Below are 5,694 nucleotides of genomic sequence, written 5' to 3'. Positions count from 1 at the left end.
CACGCACGTCCTTACAACAGATACGCCACGCACGTACTTACCAGATATACGCACGCACGTCCTTACACACATACGCACGCACGTCCTTACACACATACGCACGCACGTCCTTACACACATACGCACGCACGTCCTTACACACATACGCACGCAGCGCCTTCGATGCCACGCACGCACGTCCTTACACAATACGCACGGCACGTCCTTACACAATACGCACGTCTGTACACACCAATACGCTCACGCCACGTCCTACACATATACGCGACCGCACGGTCCTGTTACACATGCCACGCACGTCCTTACCACATACGCCACCCGTGGGGCCGATACGTACCCAACACCGTCCTTGTGACACATCACGAGCACGTCTACACAGATAGCGCACGTCCTTACACACATCGCAGTCCTTACACACCATCACGCACGTCCTTACAGCACGATTACGCCACGCACGTCCTTACACACCTACGCACGGCCAGTCCATATACACATACGACGCACGTCCTTGACCACATACGCAGCCACGTCCGTTAACAACGTACGCACGTCCTACACCCCATACGCACGCCACGTTCTTACACAGATACGCTACGCACCGTGTGCCTACACACCTACGCAGCGTCCTTAACACATAACGCACGTCTCCTTCACACATACGCACGCACGTCTGTTACACACATACGCACGCAGCTTACACACATACGCCACACACGACTCCTTACACACATACGCAGCGTATCCTTACACACATACGCACGCACGTTCTACACACATACGACACGGCAACGCCCCCTTACTGAAACTACGCACGGTCCTTACAAACAATAGCGCACGTCGCTGACACATCAGGTCACGCACGTCCTTACACATATACGCACGTCCTTGCAAACTCACGCACGCACGGCTTATACACACGATCGCACGCACGGTTCTTACACAACCAGTTACGCACGCAACGTCCCCTCTTACACACCTACGAGACCACACATACGCACGTCTTTACACACATACGCACGCACTTACATACGCATGCACGTCCTTACACACATACGCACGTCCTTACACACATACGCACGTCCTTACACGCATACGCACGTCCTTACACACATACGCACGTCCTTACACACATACGCACGTCCTTACACGCATACGCACGTCCTTACACACATACGCACGCACGTCCTTACACACATACGCACGTCCTTACACACATACGCACGTCCTTACACACATACGCACGTTCTTACACGCATACGCACGTCCTTACACACATACGCACACATGGACTTATGCATACACGCACGCATGACGTGTGTTCCTACACAGTGTGGACGCCATTACGCATAACGGTGGGTGCTTCATGGTTCATGTGGATACTAGTTAGTTTTCAGCTGTTACTACTCACTTACATTGCAAAAAGTATGAACACAAATACGTTCCGGTATACGCTCGCTCATTTATTTAAAATAATTAAGAAAGATGACAAGGAAAAGGAAATTAGGCTTAGGTGCGGAAAGTTTTAGAAACGAAAGTAATGTATACCAATTAACCACGAATGACAGTATTTGCAACATGTTTTGTGCAAAACAGACATAATTTATATTTGTTTCAGCAGACACTAGTATGATCTGCACCCCTTCCATACAAACACGCCAAGAAGGTACCAAAAGGAACCCAGAACATATAACTTGTGTTATTACCTGCCACGGCTCATTCACGTTAATCCCGGAGTTATACCGGAGAGGCAGAATAGCATAACCACTCGGCGTCATCCAAACTGGTACGCGTAAAAAATGCTGCTGCTCGTTGCCTCTTGAGAACGGGGATCCGTATGCCTGGAATCTCACTCGGTGGCACCAGCTGCCACTTTGCCACTGATAGTCAGCCCTCTTCACCTTAGGGTCGCGTCTCTTCACAGTTCTTTACTGAGTTTTACTCGTCTACCCATGACCACGAGAGAGCAAGAAGAAGAGAGAGTGAGCGGGACCAAAATAGTGAGAAACAGGGTGATGAACCGAGAGAGAGAGAGGGTTGAGAGAAAAAGATGGTGTGTCAGAGACAGACAGACTGACTGACAGATAAACAGGCAGGCACGCAGAAAGATGAATTGACGAACGGACGGACGGGCGGGCGGACGGACAGACAGACAAACAGACAGACAAACAGACAGACGGACGGACGGGCGGACGGACAGACAGACAAACAGACAGACGGACGGACGAGCGGACGGACAAATGCACGGAAAAGGCACTACTCTAACAGTACACATCCCTGATTCACTAAGCCTGCTTTTTTACCACACGTACGAAGGGTGAGCTATGTAATAACCATGACTACACATTTGCGTCCAATTAAACCCAGCGGCTATGTACGCTTTCCTTAGCATTCACGTTAATGAGCAGCCCTTTTCTCCTCCTTCTCTCTCTATGACCCCTTTCTCTCCCTCTTTCTCTCTCTCATCCTCTCTCTTTCTCTCGCTCTCTTTCCCCTCCCCTTTTTCTCTCGCCCGCACTTTCGCGCTCTCTTTTTTTCTCCCTCTTTTCTCTGTCCCTTTCTCTTACTCTCTTCCTCTCTATCCTCTCTCTCTCTGCCTGCCCTTTTTCTCTCACTATCACTTTCGTTCGCTCTCTCTCTCTCTCTCTCTCTCTCTCTCTCTCTCTTTATCTTTATCTATGTCTCTCTTTCTTAGTCTCTCTCCCCTCTCTCACACCATCCCCTTTCGCTACCACTCTTTTCTTCTCTTTAACCAGCCCTCTCGTTCTTCCTTCTCTCTCTCTCCCCGCTTTTCTCTCCGTGCCTCTCTCTCCGCCGATGCCGTTCTTGTTTGAACCGTTTCCCGTCCACTTAAGCACGCCTCGTATCCAGTATTGATAGCCTGAATGCCGCGGAGAGCGTTTGAAGACATGAAAAAAGTGCCGACCTGCCACTTGAAATCAAATTTGCTATGAATCAGCACGCATGCAACAATGACCTAATTGACGCAGCAGCCGATCTGTGCATCCGAGTAGTTATTGCAGCGGCGTGTTGCAGCAGCAGCAGAAGCGGCAGCGAACATGCATGCATCCTCCACGGATATCGCACAGTCTGTACTGCCTGCCCCCGCGCGCGTGCATACGTGTAGATCTGCTCAGGCGGAGAGAAAGAGCGAGCGAGCGAGCGAGCGAGCGAGAGAGAGAGAGAGAGATAGGGGGAGAGAGCCAGAGAAAGAGAGAGACAGAGAGAGAGAGAGACAGAGAGAGAGCGAGAGAAAGAGAGAGAGGGAGAGAGCCAGAGAGAGAGAGATAGTCTCTCTCTCTCTCTCTCTCTCTCTCTCTCTCTCTCTCTCTCTCTCTCTCTCTCTCTCTCTCTCCCTTTCTCACACACTCTCTCTCTCGTCGAGCCTCTACTCTCCTAATTCTTGGGAAAAGCGAACGTGAATTTCATTTCGACGAGCGTGGTTCGGCGTGATGGGATTTGACTAAAGAGAGCTGACACTGTGTCGAGTTTTATTTGCAGAGTTTTGTTTCGCCGGCCAACGACGCGACGAGGCAAAACGAACGAGAGTCGATAAACATAGCTGCTGGTAATAAACGCGCCTCGGCCTGAAACCACCAGGCCGAGGTTATTATCTCATGCTTCGCTAATTATACGAATTTCTCATCATTCGATTGTTAGGTTTAGGGTTTGGGATGGGGTTGGGGTTGTGATTAGAGTTAGGGCTAGGGTTAGGTTTGCGGTCATGTTTAGGGTTAGGCCTATATGCATAGGGCTATATGTAGTGTTAGGGTTAAGGTTGAGGGTAGAGACAAGGGAGAGCACGAAAAAAGGTGGTATGCGACAACGAGAGAAAGAGAGACAGAGAGAGTGAGTGAGAGTGAGAGCACATGGCCACGAACGCAGTCGCTACTAAGTATTGTTTGCACGACTGATTGTGTGGTAGTGAGAGAAGGATCGTAAGTGAAAGCGAGCTAGGGAGACGGGGAGAAGAAATTTATAGAGACAGCGTGAACGAGACTGAAACAGAAAGATAGACACGGCAGAAAAATTGTGCCTCCGTGCGTGCGTGTGTGCCAGTGTGTGTATGTGTGTGCGTGCGTGCGTGCGTGCGTGCGTGTGTGCGTGCGTGCGCGTGTGCGTGCGCGCGTGCGTGTGTGTGTGCGTGCGCGCGTGTGTGTGCGTGCGCCCGTGTGTGTGTGAGCGCGCGCGCGCGCGTGTGTGTGGTGTGTGCGCGCGCGCGTATATCACTGATCGTCTGATGGGGCAAAAATTAACGCCCGTTTCTAGAATCGCACATGGAATTTTTTAAACTAGTATTACTTAATATCACTCATATACTAGTATTACTGGTGTTACCTATTATATTGAGTACGTTACCGTTTTTGCACCTCCACGTGAGAAAATATGATGTTTTTTTCTCAGTATTAGATGTTGTGCATCGTGGCGGTGGTTTTCGAGGTATTTCGCATTTAGCATATATTTGTGTCTGAAAACTCGATCGTTGACAGCCCTACGTTGTTTCACTCGGATTACAAGTGACAGGGCCAGGTCCAAGCTCATCGTCCCGGGGACACACCAGTCCTCTTATTTTTCCTCCCTAGCTGAGTGTTTTCCTCTAGGGCTTCATGCTATTCAAGACTCGATGAATTGCGTTTAACTTAAAAATTTCCTCGGCGTCATAGCGTTATTTTGCACGAACAAAGTCTAATTTGCCAATCTCATTTTGATTAGTCAAGGCTCTAAAACTTTCGAAAATTTCGCATAAAATTTTAATATGTTTGCCTATTATTCTCATTTTATCGCTTCTTTCATATAATCTACGAATCTTTTTCGTCTCATAATTATATACATTTACAAAGATTAAAACTTTTTATATTGCCTGCGATGTGACGTCAGCGTTGTAAAGCACCCACACAGCTCTACTCAATCAAAACCTTCTCACCACCGCCTGCTATCTCTCATGTTCTTCATTTCGCTCGCACTCCATTTTCGTCCATTCTCTTCCTTCTCATCTCCACTCTCATCCCCCCTTCACCTCTATCTCCAACACCCCTTCCTCTTTCCGTTCCCCTTCTACACTTCTCCCGGGCGTTCTCCCACCTCCATCTCCTACACCACACCCCGTCATTTTCCTCTTTCTTCGCCATCTAAAGAATCACGTGGACAGATGTAACGTCTCGTGGCGCCTCGACTTGGCTGCACGCGGCGTCGTCAAGTTTTATAAACCGATAAAACCCGAAAATTGCGGCAAATAAAAGCCGTAATGTACGGTGGCGCGCAGACGCAAAGTAAACTAGCAGCCGACCGAGAACCGAGTCGAGAAACGTTGTAATGAAATGGGTTTTCCTCGTACATTGCACGGGTCTGAATATTGATCAAACGATGCCGAACTCGACAAAACCTTCCGCTGGTCTAATTTACTTACGCGTGGAAGCGAGCGCGTAAGGGAATCGGTAAACATCGTGCAAAAAACGGTCGGAGCCATCTCCAGCATGCACGACTACGCCATCTGGCGGCGGAGCCCGCAACTATGATACGAGTTCCACAGGGGGTTGTCTATATTCAGGCCGGTACAGGAGATACGTGCAGAAGTGTGAAGAATGGTGAGGTGGTGGAGAAGGAGGAGGAGAGAAGCTGGTGGAGAGGGAGGAGGGGGAGAAGCTGGTGGATAATGAGGAAGGGGAGAAGGGAGAAGGTGGTGGAGAAGGAGGAGGA

Source organism: Priapulus caudatus, unplaced genomic scaffold, assembly GCF_000485595.1.
Source record: "Priapulus caudatus unplaced genomic scaffold, Priapulus_caudatus-5.0.1 Scaffold919, whole genome shotgun sequence".
Lineage (NCBI taxonomy): Eukaryota > Metazoa > Priapulida > Priapulimorpha > Priapulimorphida > Priapulidae > Priapulus > Priapulus caudatus.
This window is presented reverse-complemented; position numbering follows the sequence as displayed.